The sequence below is a fragment of the Perca fluviatilis genome, chromosome 7 (genome assembly GCF_010015445.1).
Source record: "Perca fluviatilis chromosome 7, GENO_Pfluv_1.0, whole genome shotgun sequence".
Taxonomy (NCBI): domain Eukaryota; kingdom Metazoa; phylum Chordata; class Actinopteri; order Perciformes; family Percidae; genus Perca; species Perca fluviatilis.
In genome coordinates this window covers 37,060,739-37,076,186 of record NC_053118.1, presented here as the reverse complement: position 1 = coordinate 37,076,186, position 15,448 = coordinate 37,060,739, and the positions used below count along the sequence as shown (strand labels likewise).

General features: G+C 44.0%; 1 pseudogene; it reads left to right on the top strand.

Annotated features, from left to right (window-relative positions):
• The first annotated feature begins 833 nt into the window (after positions 1-833).
• LOC120562462 overlaps positions 834-15,448 on the top strand; it is a 33,144-nt pseudogene continuing 18,529 nt past the window's right edge.

Sequence of the window (15,448 nt, the reverse complement as noted above, 5' to 3'; positions counted from 1 at the left end):
GCATAACCAGAAGCTCTATATCCAAAACGGACCAGTCCAGCTGGACATTGGACCGAGCGAGGTGCAGCGCAGCTTTACTAGAGAAAGCCTTGTGATAGCGATAGAAAAAGTTCCTCCCATACTTTAGGTTGAGATCGCCAATCAGTGCTAAGTAGGAATCGAGTTCCTGCTGCCGTTCCGGGTACACGGAACAAATCACGTCCCTAAATATGCCGAAAGCCACTAAAAACTGCCCAATAGAAAGTTCTTTGCACAGCTGAGGGTCAGCAGATTTAATCACGGCGGAGAACCCCACCCCGGAAACGAGACATTTATCACATTCAGGGGAAGGCAAAATTAATCTCACCAGAGTAACGTCCTTGCCCTGCAAAATGTTAGCACGCAAACTGGCAGAAATATTAGCAGAACCGGGAATGTATGGCCTACCGGAGGATGGCGCCAAAGCAGCGTTGGCCAGCGAAAAAGCAGCCCATATGGGCGGAGCTGGGCGCCGGCAGCGCCACGGAGGAGAGAGCAGCACTGACGGTCGCAGAACCAGCGGGAGCTGGAATGCTTTTGATGGCCTGCAGCTGTGCTTCCATAGACTGCAACGAGCCGGCCAAAGACTGGAGAGAAGCGAGAATGAGCCTCGTGTCCGAAGACCCACTCGCAACATCCATGGTAGCAGCGCGGCCGAGGGAACCCGCGCCTTCACTGGGGCGCCGAGGGAGGGATCCGCCTTCTTGGTCCATTTCCAACAAGGGGCAGCCACGGGAGCGGTAGGCGAGGGATCCGGCAGGAAGCAACCGACCTGGACATTCAGCTCACGGAGCTGAGGAGACGGCAAAGCCGAAGCCGGCACAACGCCGCAATCCCGGAGCCGCCGAAGGAGCGACTCCGACCCATCCGAGCAGGAGCCGGGCAGAGAAGCCAGCCGCGAGCTCCTGCGAACGCCATCAGGAGAACCAGGAATCGCCTCCGGCAACGAGCAAAGAACAGGAAACGGGTCCGAAGCACGATCAGGCTCAGAATCCGACATGGCGATCACCAAAAACAAAACACCAACCAGAGAGGAAAAGCGATCTATGTAGCCGTCTGACTGACAAAGGTGAGCGCTTTGCCTGAAACGACAGCTGACAGCACAAGGAGAGAACAGATTTATCTATTTATCCTATTTATTTAGTATTAGAGCACTGCAGAATTTTTTGTTTTTGAAGCTTGAAAAGCTATGAATTAAATATGCTACATGGCTTTAAAAAAAATTATTTTACGCATCGTGATGCATCGTGATGCATCGAGATATCGAATCGAATTGAATCGCTGACATGATAATCGTAATAGAATCGAATCGGGAGATCAGTGAAGATTCACACCTCTGCTATTAGCCCTTTCTTTCTGTATTTCATTACATGTTTAATTCAGGAAAAAAAAGAAAACTCAGGCTGGTCTCTGTCAAGTCTAATTTGAATTACAAACAGACAAATTAAAAAAGTTCTCCTTTTTCTCCTGCAGAATGTGGTGTGAGGTGGAGGGAGGAGTCTTAGCGGCTCGGTCCTACCCCCCCTCTCTTCTTCATCCTTCAAAAACGAGGCTGCAGCTACATGACTGTGGGACTCCTGTGTTTGGGTGCAGGGGAAGCGCATACCACAGCAGATCTGTAAGTAACTTTTTTCTTTTTACTTAAGTTTGCAGTGATGGAAATGTAACAGCAGTGTGGATTTTATAAGTTTGATCTGTAAACTTAAAGGGAGGGAGGGAGGGAGGGAGGGCGGCGTTTAAGGGCTGAAAGAAATCATAATCATAATCACAATTTCTTTGGTCAATATTGAAATCAATACCTCGTTGACTCTTGGGAAGATGTTGCATAGTTATTGTTAACGACAAGTACTCTTCTTTACTCCTAAATGTAATTTTATAATATCTCAAGACAAATCCAGCAAGCTAACGGTACGTTAAAATTTAACTTTACACATAGAGTAAAGTTACGTTACACAAATCAACAGTAGCCACATCCAGCAACACGGAGCCCTAACCGACCAGCTGCACTTAATGTTACATTTTCACCACCTAACGTTAGCTCCCCAAACATTAGCCATGTTGAATCCTATCAGTCATCATGTATTAACATCTATTGTTGTCAGCTTACCTCATGCCTTTACACGATTTTCCTTTCAGTAAAGCAAATTAAAACTTAATAATCCATGTCTTGATGAGGTAAAGTAACTACTTCAGCAGCAAAGTCTTCGCATTACTATCGTAAATGTAATTTCCATAACGTTAGCACAATGAAAATTGCGACAAGTCCATCAGCAGTTCTGGTGAAGTCATTATAGTCTTTATCAACAAAAACTCATTGAAGCTAGCGAGGCTCTCCAACTACTCCGCTCATATTGAAAACAAGCTCCATGCCGGCTGGTTGAGAGAAAACAAACGCTAAACAGGAAGTAGCGGGGTTGATGGGAAATGTGGTCTTATAGTTGAGATAAGATCTACAGACATAAATAAATGTATTAATAAATTACAGTTGGATGTTTCTCTCATGTGTCTTATTGTAACTACCGCTCTATATGCCATAATACTGACTCTATTCAGGATTTCTACATTAAAAAATATTGTTTAATGTATATTAGCCATTCAGAATACCAAAGACAGTTTTTACATATTAAGTTCAGGCACAATTGAAAAAATAAAATTATTACCTGCAATATAAATGCAAAATTATGAGATTATCTTTATAATTGAACGAATTACTTGTTCTCTTGGAGTTATATCAATCAAAATTCCACCCAAATCTCTATTTTTTGTTTTTTTCTAGAAGCCACCGTTGTCTTACAGTCATTACTTTGAATTAAAACCACTATTGATGTATTGGTAGAAAAATATAAGGATTATAAAGACAACATGAGCCTCTTTCCCCATTGGTTCCAATTGAAGCAATTCTAAAACTTAACCCTGGTAAGATGGCCGCCAAGTGGTTCCATCCTGGAATGGCAAGTATGAATTACATGTCATATCTATTGTTCTATATCTATGTTCCAAACTGCCTGCGTGACACGCACGTCTCAGGTGCGGCCCGAGCCGCGCCGAAAACGCATACGTGCTAGAAATAGGACCGATGCCTATTTTTCACCCGACACGCAAGCGAGTAGGAAGCGTTTCCCGACAAAATAGAATAGGAAAAGATGTTTATATATCATTTTGACACGAATACATATTAATAAATGACATGTTGATGTTTGAAAGTCTCTAGGTTTTGAGATGAATGCAGATATATAAATGTAATTTAAAAAAATAATCTATCTACAATTGCAGGAAGGTCTTTCTGTCTGTGTGTGTGTGTGTGTGTGTGTATGTGTGTGTGTGTGTTAAGCGCATATCTCTTGAACCGTTAGTTCAATGGATTTCAAACTTGACAGGTGTCTTGCTATGGGCACGAGTAAGTGCAGTGCCAACTTTGACGTTGTTTGTATAAGAAATGCAAAAGATATCGTTAAATATATAGGTCAAAGAAGCACACATTGGCTTTTGCCGCTCTATCCGCTGGCCACTCCCCCTCTGCTCACTGCATGCAAACACTGACTGAGCACCTGTTTGTGTCATGACTCACTCTACACCGTCTCTCTCTCTCTCTCTCTCTGCACACACACACACACACACACACACACACACACACCATCTCTCTCTCTCTCTCTCTCTCTCTCTCTTTAGATATGTGCTGTTTAGCTCTCATAACGGGAGCGCACTGCCATAAGTCCATGATGCTAATGTCTGATTACTCCACATTTTCATTGTGATATTTGGTGATTGAATTCTGAATCTGCATCGTTCTCTGTCAGGTAAATCAGTAAGTTAGTAGTACCACCTCGGGTCTCTCTCTCTGCGCACACACAAACGGTCCTGTTCTGGTGGTTGATGAACGCAGATATGTGCTCGGGTCTCTCTCTCTCTCTCTCTCTCTCTCTCTCTCTCTCTCTCTCTCTCTCTCACAAAAAGCGGTCCTGTTCTGGTGGTTGATGAATGCAGATATGTGCTGTTTAGCGCGATCTCGCGCGCTTTGGGTACGCACCGCCATGAGTCCATTACGCTAATGTCTGATTACTCCACATTTTTTTCATTGTGATATTTTGTGATTACATTCTGAATCTGCAACGTTCTCTGTCAGGTAAATCAGTAAGTCAGTAGTAAGGGTATACAGGGAGTTGCATATGAAGTGGTTTGGGGTCCTTCTGTAAGTAATTTTGGGGTAGACTACAATTTAAAATATCTGATCCTTCTGCTATTACGAAACACAATTTTGGCTGTTCATAGCATTATGTCTTTTAATGTGACAAAAACACTAAATAATAATTTTGACTATGTATTGGTATATATTTTACGGTGGTGTAAGGTGCTAGAAAAAGCATTAAAATGGACCTTAATAGTGCTTGAATTTGACCTTGGAAAGGTGTAATACGAACCCTGATACATACCCTTCTCATCTCCGTCATACCTGCCAACATTTAGTTTTCAAAATCCAGGAGATTTGGCGGGAAACAACCGTCTTCACCTGCCATTTTCATTGGCTTGCACAGAGATCAACTGGGTTATAGGTTGCCAGGTTGAGGGTTATAGGTTGCCAGGTTGAGGGTTATAGGTTGCCAGGTTGAAGTGACAAACGGGATGAAAATTGTATATGGTGTGTGGATTGTGTGGGATGCGTCTACAAGATCTGGCAACTGGTCAACATTAGACAAACATATCGGTCCGATTATTTATAAAGCAGTTTGGGCCCTGCAAATTAGGGAGTTTCCGGAGAAATACCAAACTGGGAGGGGTCTGGGAGATAGGGCTAATATAATGGGAGAAACCGAAAAGAAAACAGGAGTGTACTTGTCAGCTTTTTTCTTTTTCTTTTTTTGGGATATTTGTTTTGCCCGTTTTTCCCCTGATGCTTATTTTGTGACGTTTTTTTGTTTTTCTTTACTTTTTTTCCGACGTCTTTCCTTGTTTTTTTTCCATTGGAGTTTTTTTATAGAGGCCAGTAAAAATTAACTTCAGGCAAGTAGAATCTTTTTTTTTTGTACTTGCCCGTTGAACCCTGATGCTTTAATGTTCCTAAAACACTTAATTTTTCTCATACTGTCTGTCTGAATATACCTGTAGGGCCCTATTTTAACGATCTGAAACGCAAGTATCAAACATGAAACGTAAGTAGCTTTGTGTGCGGGTTTTCGGGCGCTGTTGCTATTATGCCGGCCGGGATAAATGACTCTTTGCGCCCGCGCCCAAATCTAAAATGGGTTGGTCTGAAGTAGCTAGGTGTGGTTTTGGCGTAACGTGAAAATAACCAATCAGAGCGTCATCTCACATTCCCTTTAAGAGCAGGCGCGCTTGTTCCATGGCGGATTGCTATTATGAAGGCGGATTTGCCTGGCGCACGCCAGTGGGAGCTGTCCGGGATGCAGCAAAGTAATAAATGCCTGCACGTCTTGGCCGGGTGGCGATGTTGCTGCGGCCTCTCGGGCGCATCTCCTCAAGTCTGGAGAGGATTGCTGCAGCCATGGAGCGTGGGCCTCCAAACGCACCACCGTCCTCCTCCCCCCCACTCCATCTCCGTCCACCCGCTCCACCAGGAGCGCGCCAGCGCATATGCCACCCACTCCGACCAGATTCCGCCGGAGGTGTGCAATCCCACCGTAGTTCAACATCACGTCTCCTTAAGTCCTCTAATATTTCCTCATTTATGTCATCAACACATCCATGATTCATGGAAATGTTGTGTAAAAAACATCAAACCACAAAGAATTCGCGACTTTTGAGGACTGTAAGTGCCTCCTGATCTATCCAAACACATGAAGCACATTTTCAGTAATATTTTTCCTTGTATTCATGTATGGTTTGCAAAAATGGAAGCTGCTGCGTCCGTGGAGAGAAGCAAAGTGTATGCGCATTGTACAGCCTACATTATGGCCAAGCATTTGCCCCTAAAATAGCATCTGAATAATGCGCCACTGACTTTAGACCAGGTTTTTCCTGGTCAGTGGCGAATTGTTTTCTGAAACTGCAAAATAGCACCAGGGAAACGTTTCGCCTGAACACGCCTCCTCTTTTCGTTGAACACGCCCCTGGAGCGCAAAATACATTCCCTAATATACCGACTTGCGTCTGTGGAAGTGTCGCGTCGCGTCCGGTGCAAAATAGGAATGATACATGCGTTGGTGTACAAAGGCGCATTCGCTGAGTGCAAGATAGGGCCCCGTAGGCTCCCTCTGTCTGAAACGCTCCCGTTCTGGCGCCTGTCTCTTTAATTCAATTCAATTCAATTTTATTTATAGTATCAAATCATAACATAAGTTATCTCGAGACACTTTACAGATAGAGTAGGTCTAGACCACACTATAATTTACAAAGCCCCAACAATTCCAACAGTTCCAGTAATTCCCTCAAGAGCAAACAGTGCGACGGTGGGGGGGGAAAAACTCCCTCTTGGGAAGAAACCTCGGACAGACCCAGGCTCTTGGTAGGCGGTGTCTGACGAGCCGGTTGGGGGTGTGATGAACAGTTAAGACCCTATTCCGAAATAACTCAGTCTGCAGAGTTTGCTGATGAGAGCCAATACAATGACGTTCTGCACTAACTCCTGTTCTATCTGTGTTGTAGGAAGGGAGAAACTCACGAGCCATCCCAGCATGATGGGAAGAACCAGTTTGGTCTTCAGCCTCATCGTAGCAGCATTGCTCTCTGGCATCGCTGCTCAGAGAACAGGTGGGGATTTTTTCAGCAGTAGGGGACGGGTCTGTTTGCTAAGCGAATAATACCGTCACATTACACACGTCTTAATCAGAAAAAAAGGCCTTATTTTAAATAACAGAATATGCTGTTTACATGACCTGTATCAAATTCAGAATATGCTTCTAAACATACTCACTGTGACATTGTTAGCTCTAATTTTACACTGAGACTTTACCCAGAACACCCTATTTTGGCTCTTGCTATGCTGACCTTGTTCTCCCCCCTCTTCAGATTGTGAAAAAGCCACCGTGGCCGACATCGTCTTCCTAGTTGATGGCTCCTCCAGCATCAGCCCTGGAAACTTTCAGGAGGTCCGGTCTTTTCTCCGCAACTTCATCAGAGCCCTCGACATTGGCCCCAACAAAGTTCGCATCGGCTTGGCTCAGTACAGTGATGAACCTCAAAAGGAGTTCCTGCTGAAGGATCACTCTGACAAGAAGTCTCTACTGGCTGCCGTGGAAAGAATTCAACTCCTAGGAGGAGGCACTGAAACAGGAAAAGCCATCGACTTCCTCCAGAAGCAGTACTTCACCAAAGAGGCGGGAAGCCGAGTTGGCCAACGGGTGCCTCAGATCGCTATAGTTATCACAGATGGGGAGTCCACTGATGAGGTGAAGGAACCCGCCCAGAAGCTTAGGCAGGACGGAGTCATTGTGTTTGGCATCGGGGTGGGAGAAGCCAACCGGAAGCAGCTTGAGTCCATCGCCAACTGGCCTCCAGATCGCTTCCTTCACTCATTAAATAGCTATCAGGCTCTGCAGGAGCAGATGCAAAAGCTGCTGGAAACTGTTTGTGTAACAGTGGTAGCTCAAAAGGAAGGTAAGGCAAAGGATTGGAGGAAACATTATATAGTTGCATAGTTGTTAATTTCACAATAATAGAAAATAACTATCAAAGAAAATAAAATAGCCAGAGTCTATCTTTTTAAATGCCGAAAGCATCTGTGGCTGCTTATATGGTTTGGATCTATGAAGTTGAGAATCTTAACCAGGGATTAATTGATTATCCCACCCTGGCTCTAACCCTCATGGTCTACTTTACATTTGGTTTACTACTCTTACATTCTGCAGTCCACTTCGGTAGCCATTTTGTCAAAAAGTTCAACTTGATTACTGTCATTTCCAGTAAGGGTTTTGACGAACGCAGGAGAAAATGTGCATGGGTAGGTGTAGTTAAGGTGTCCGTTTCACGCGATCTTGTTCAAACATATATTAAACAAAAGTGTACCTGTTCCAAATGGCCCACTCAAAGCCTGCCATCATAGAAAGGGGCGCGCGGGCAACGTGTAACATGAGAAAAGTAGTGGTGTTAAGCCTGAAAAAATAGAGAGTTTGGCACCATATTGTTTGTACAGTCAGCTTTTGCTTGTCAAAAACTGAAAATATAAACGCGTTTGTATGCATCTTTTGGGGTTGAAAGGTCAGTTAGGCTGAATTGTTTGACCCCTCCTCAACTATGACGAACTAGCTATAACTTTGAGAGGTGGCTGGGAGGGGCCCGAACAATATTGACTTGACTGTATTAAACTGTAACAGAATGTAATAATGTATTTTTTTCTTCTTGCAGCTTTGGCAGAAAGGTTTGCAGATATTTTCTTCCCTGGTGGACAGCGGCATAGCTCAAGGACAGTTTGTGTCTTTTAAGAACGACCTTGTGAAATTGATCAATCAAATTAACGCCGGACATCCACCTACCGTCGGTGTGGCACCATACGGTCAAGATACCCAGGTTGAATTCCTTCTCAAAGATCATCAAACTAGACAGCAACTCCTGTCTGCTGTCAGAGGTTTCCGCCTAGCCCACAACCCAACCAACCACATTACCTGGGTAGGGCTCTGCTGGACGCCAACACTCGCTTTTTACCGTAGCGAGGTGGGTGGGTGCACACCTAGGGCCCGACAATTCCTGGTCGGTTGTGAGTGGAAGAGACTCAGATGATCTTGTGTCTAAGGAAGCTCAAAAGATCAAATCAGCAGGGGTTACTGTTGTTGGGATGAGTGCAGGTGCAAGTATGGATGCTTTACAACGTTTTGTCACTTCTGGGTACGCATTTGATTCTCCCAGAGTACTTATTTTGAAGGATTCCATCGTGACTGAGAAAAAGGACAACATTACTGAAGGTGAGAATCGTCATTCCTTTGGGCACTCAGCCACCTAACCAGTCGTTGTAATTCTTGTCATTAGTGTCTGGAAGTGGACATTGTACAGCTGCTTTACAGGCAGTGAGGAACAAATAAGAATGTCTATCTGAGTTCATTTCTGGAAAAAAAAGTCATTGAATGCTGTTATGAGTTTTAAATGTAAAGTAGATTTTAAACAAATCACCTTTAAATTATTTTATGCCATATAACCTAGCCGCCTTAGGATCTTAGGATCGCAATCACTTATATATAATATATATTTGAAAGGTTAAGTAGCCAACGGCTCAAGTTAACTTATTACACTCCTTTTCACAGATTGCAAAGGAGCCAATATTGCAGACATTGTGTTCATCGTTGATGAGTCGGCAAGCATTGGAGAAGAAAATTTTAAGCTGGTGCGCACTTTCCTGCACTCGATTGTGAGCAGCCTGGATGTAAGACCGAATAAAGTCAGAGTGGGCATCGTTACGTACAACGAGGAGTCCATACCACAGGTCTACCTCGACACGTTCAATAACAGGGAGGAAATCCTCCAGTTCATCAACATCCTGCCCTACAGAGGAGGTGGAACGAACACTGGAGCTGCCCTAACCTTCACTCTGAACAATATCTTCATTAAGGAAAAGGGCAGCAGGAAAAGTAAGAATGTCCAGCAGGTGGCGGTGGTGATCACCGACGGTAAATCCCAGGACAGCGTGCATGAAGCAGCAATCCGTCTCCGTCGGGCTGATGTCACCGTATACTCTGTAGGAATCAAAGATGCCAACATGGAAGAGCTGAGGGACATGGCGTCTCACCCCATTGATAGGCATGTTTTTAATGTGAACAGTTTCACCGAGCTGAAGTCCCTGAAGCACAGCCTGCAGAAAGTCATTTGTGAAAACATCATTGACCAAGCTGTCAAAGTCAGTGCAAGGGAATCCGAGGCCAAAAAAGGTTTGAACCACTGTTTTTTCGTAGTCTTCTTTCGTTTTGTGAATATTGACAAGTTCAATAGACACAAAATAATCAACATTTAAATATTGTATTAGTATTTATGTTGTAACCTGCATATTAAATCAATGTAAGAAGAGAGAGTATGTTAGAGTATGGATGGGATGGGTGGAACAAAAAGTAGTTTTGTCCCAGAATGACCAGTCAAAGCCAGACCATTTCCTATGTTTGAATATTAATTTCTAGCCCTCCTCTCTGTGACTATGTGAAAAGAACTAACTCATGCAGTTGCTTTTCCTCTCCAGCATGTGTAAAAAAGGAGGAAGCAGACATCTTCTTCCTGATGGACGACTTGGGAAGCATTGGGAACCAAGACATCGAAGACATGCAGAACTTCATCATCAAGTTTTTTCAGACCTTCAATATTGGGCCAGATCATGTCCGCGTCGGGCTTGTGAAATATGCTGATGATCCAACTTTGCAATTTGACCTGACAGCCTCCTCAAATGTTGATAACCTGAAGAAATCTGTGAAGAATATTGCACATGAAGGAGGTGGGACAGAGACAGGAAAAGCCCTAAAATCCATGGGCCCACACTTTAGGAGAGCGATGCAAACTCGTGGTCACAAGGTCCCAGAGTACCTGATTGTCATCACAGATGGTAAATCCACTGATGATGTCAAGGCTCCAGCAGAAGAACTGAGGCGGCAGGGTGTCACCATCTTTGCCATCGGGGTGAAAGACTCAAACGAAGCTGAGCTACTAGATATTGCAGGCAACCCCAAGAGGACTATCCAGGTCAATAATTTTGATGCCCTGAAATCCATCAACAACGACATCATCAGAGAAATCTGTACTGAAGATGGTAAGTAAAGGTTAACTACACTGGACTTTAAAATACATATGCCGTTTCTCCATTACATGGTACCTGCTCGCCTTTTTTGGTTTTCCATTATGATAAAATGTCCCTGGTACCTGCCAACAGGTTCTTTATTTAGTATCACCTCCGTCGAGGTTCCAAGCGAGCTGAGGCGATACCAAAAGGTGACATGAAAACCTACAGACTACTGATTGGTCGGAGAGAATCGTCACTAATCACTGCGTCATCATTGCTAGTGGCCGACGGGGGTGTCCTGAACAAGTTTAGCCAGCGGTGTTTTTTTTTTTTGCTGCCTCCAGCTTCTTTTGAAATTAAATGTGTCTTCTGGCAAACAGCCACATGCCGAGAATCAAAAACAACACACCTTCCACGTTCTGTGTGTGTGTGTCGTTATGTCACGGCAGTTTCCTGCAGCGTAGTTATGACAACCAGCCACACTCGCCTGCATTATGAGGCGGTACTAAATCTGCAATGGAAAAGGAGAACGGGCACCGTGGTCGCACCAAGCCGTAAGAGCTGGTACTAGCAGTGGGTAAGCGCCAGGAGTTAGCATAAGGAGAGGGAAGGGAGTTTTTCGCCGAAAAATAAATTAACAATGACATTTATAATATTACAAAATACAAAAAAAGCCTTGAAACAGCCTTAAAACCTTAGTCAACAGTTTTTAAACAACAATTGCTTACGTTGAAAATGTACGACTTACCTCAATTCAAGCTGCTCTGGGCAAATTCATGTCCACTAATAATTCTTCATAAGCTATAGAGAAGCTATATATAAGAAGTAATCCGCTGTCTGGAATCTCAATGATACCCAACAACTGGGCCCTAAAGGGAAGAAGAAGAGGGGAAAACAGGAACACCACGTTAACATTTCTGTGTTCTGTGTCCACAGTTTGCAGAGATATACAGGTGACATATTTTTTCTTAGCTGACGGTTCTGAGAGCATCTCTAAAGGATGACTTCAAGAAAATGAAAGAATTCATGAAAGCCGTCATCAGCAAACCCACCAACGAGAGCAGAATAAGGTGCACGTCCGGTCTCATGCAGTTCAGCACTGACAACAGGCTGGAGTTACCCCTCAGCCGCTACTACAGCAGAGAGGGAATTCTGAAAGCCATCGATGATATGGAGCAGCTGGACCAAGGCACGCTCACAGGAAAGGCCCTTACTAAGGTTGCAGTATTTTGATAAAACCAATGGAGGGCGTCCTGATGTCAGTCAGAGGCTGATCGTGCTAACAGACGGTGAGGCCAAAGACGAGGGTCATAGGCCCCGCTGAGGCTCTGAGGAAAAAGGGGTGGTAATCTCAGCCGGTGGTGGACGCCAACACCACCCAGCTGGCGGATATCAGCGGCTCAACAGACAGGGTGTATTCTGAGAAAGACTTTGATGCCCTGAAGGACTTGGAGAGCCAGGTGGCTTTGGATCTCTGTCAGAAAAGTAAGAGCAGTTTCCCCAAAAATAACCAGTGTATATGTTTGTAAAGAACGTTGAGCCATTAGCTTAATCTCTCAAGTGTTCCAGTCTGCTTTAAAGAAGTCTGCACTTTAAATAAGCATGAACATGATTTTCAACAACATATGCATGTATGGCATGCCCATTATCTCCATGATTTACATATATCTTTATTATTAAGATTGAACAGGTAAAATAGAAATGTGAAAAGGAGTTTTTGTGCTTTTACCAGTTAGCATTGAAGCTAATTGTTGATCAGCAACCCCTGTGTGAAGAAACTCTGACTTTTGTTTTGACAGCAATCAAATGTATTTCCTGAAATATTTAAACAATCTCTTAAGTTACTGACTTTTACTTCTTTCTTTTTTCTTTCAACCAGATTGTACAATAAATAAGGCCGACATTATTTTCCTGGTGGACAGCTCCACAAGCATAAATGAAATCCAGTATGGAAGCATGCAGATCTTTATGGAGTCAATAGTGAATCAAACAACAGTTGGAAAGGACATGACTCGTTTGGGCTCATTTCCTAGCCACTGAAACCCAGCCTCATTTTTTCTTTGCATGACTATGACTCCAAACTAAAAGTTCTTGCAGCAATACCAAAGCGAAGCCAACAGAAGACACTTACACGGGCGAGGCCTTGCAATTTCGTTGGAATACTTTTAACGCTGCACATGGTGGCCGTGAGAAGCATTCAATGTTCCTCAGATTCTCATGGTGATCACAGAGGGGCGGGGGGGCCACCAACCCTGACATCTTAAAGGAGCACTCTGATGCACTGGCGGAGCCAACGGGATCGGGTCATCAGTGTCGGGAGTGAAAGAAGCAAAACTTGATCAGCTGGAGACTATGGCTGGTGGCGACAAATCCAAAGTTTTCTTTGTGGACAATTTTAAGGCTCTAGAAACTCTTTACAAAAAATGTCGCTACCCTTTACCCGTTCTGCAGATTCAAACAAAACCTACGCAACTTTTGCGTTATATCATCACAGTATTGTCGCTTTTCGTTTCTTTTCACGACAAAAATTTCACACCGAGCGTCACTGCTGGTCAGGGGCCTTTGCGCACAAACTGAAGTGAGTAATCCCATCTGTGGTGATACTTGATGCTTTTAACAAGCTAATCAGGTGTGGGTGGAGCAGGGAAAGATGGAGAAAATTATTGCATGCCAGATAATCTCGGTGACCACAGGAGGCACATATAGTGCGTTCCATTTTAAATCGGAAGTCAGAGCTGGGAATGACGCCACAAAGGAGTGGAGCAGATTCCATTCATACAAGTCGATTTCACTGTAGGGTTGCTCTTTCCAGGTTAGCCATTGTTAGCAATACCAGTTGATAACGTTGGGCTGTCTTTTGTGCATACAAACACCTATACATGCTAGCAACTATGTCCACGGATAAAGTTGGACAGTACTGTGTGTCACGACTAGTTTAATGATACACAAATAAGACAGGTGAGTGGTGCATTAAATTTGTATATTACTATAGTTTTCACTACCTGTGAAAGCCGCTATGTTGGATTTTCGAGGTCTCCTTTCTTGGCGTACTGTACTGTGAGGGGTCCACTTTAACTTCCAATCTGAATTCATAGAATGTTTCCGACTTTGAACTCGGAAAATCTGACTTCCGAAAGTACAAATGGAACGGCACTATCACATCATAACTACCGTGTCTGAGGCTACATCTACACTACTACGTTTTGTTTTTAAGTTTGTTTTAGGCCCAAAAGATGAAGAGTTTTAGCTCAAGTAGCAGAAATATTCTTCCACATACTTAATGCCCAAAAGGCATATTCCAAAAGCTCCGTTTGTGTCCGTCAGACTACAAAGAAACCGTGGAGGTTTCAAAACCAAAAACAGTGGCGGTGTGTTTCTTTTACCTTTTCACAGCAGACATTTGGACTTGTCATAGTAGGAGAAATACAGCTGAAACTGATAACCTTAACGATGGCTCAATTCCATCAAGTGTCCCAGTAAAGCTATTTCAGTGAGTCAGCATGCGCAATACCAGGGCCTCTCCTAAGTGGAATGCAGCCATCATTAATGGTTTTGAATGCAACTGTGCGTTTCCTACTATGACATGACAACATGTCTGCAGTGAAAAAAGGTCTATTGTCTTTGTCATAGGGGCTCGGATATGCCGCAGCAGTTGTTAAGGCAACAAATACATGCATTAATTGTAAATGAAAAGATATTGTTTTCAAACCCAAACGTTGAAGTGTAAATGGAGCCTGATATTTTGCATCTATTCATTATCAGTTTGGAGATACACGCTAATAATGGGGAGTTGAGTGTATCGTTTGCTATATAGTTATAATTCCAAGGCAACATTTGTGTATTAGTAATGTAGACAAATGGACTTTCTCTTTTTGCTTTGGCAGCTTGCAAGACTACGATTTTGTCTTCCATACTGATCGGTCTAGCAGCATCAAACAAAACGAACACAATATCATGAAGAACTTTACGACTAACATTAATCGCCGACAGTTTGAAGTCGGTGAAAAGTTGGTGCATATTGGACTTTGCCAGTTCAGTGACGAGCCTATAATTGAGTTTTACCTCAACAAGTACTACAATAAGGAGGATTTGAACACACAAATCCTTAAAGTGGATTACACAGGTGGAAACACCTATAGGAGAGCATTGGATCACATTAAGGAGTACTTTGAGAGTCGGCAAGGAGCAGCCGTGACCAGGTCCCCAAAAATCTGGTGGTGATCACAGATGGTGATTCCTTGTGATGATGATGTAGGAGGCCTTGACATTCTCAGGGATCAGAATTATTTGTTTTGCCATCCGCGTTGAGACGTCCACGATCCAGCTCCTGCAGATTGCTAGCACCCCAGAGAGTGATGTCACCAGCGGAACTATGATGTTTTGCACTCTATCACAAAGTGTGGTCGTCGTATTGCGATGACCCCCCCACCCCTCCCCACCCACCAGCATCCCCAAAACCGCCAACACCGCCCCAAACGACTGCACCAATGATATCGCCATAGGATTCGATATTTCTCCGAGGACGAGACTCCTGGTGAGGTGCTGGTCAGCGGCCACACCAAGCTCAGAACTTCCTGCCACAGATCCTCATTCACGTTTCCTCATTAGAAGGCCTGGTGCTGTGTTGCCTTACACCGGTGCCGCCTTCAACTTCCCGGGGTGGTAGATAGAGATGGGTACTATGTACCTAACAAACTTTGAGGGCTACAGGGCGTGGTGCGAATAAAGTCATGACCCTACGGATGTCAGGCAACCCCTATTTCAGCCCTGCCGTATGGCGCTAAACTC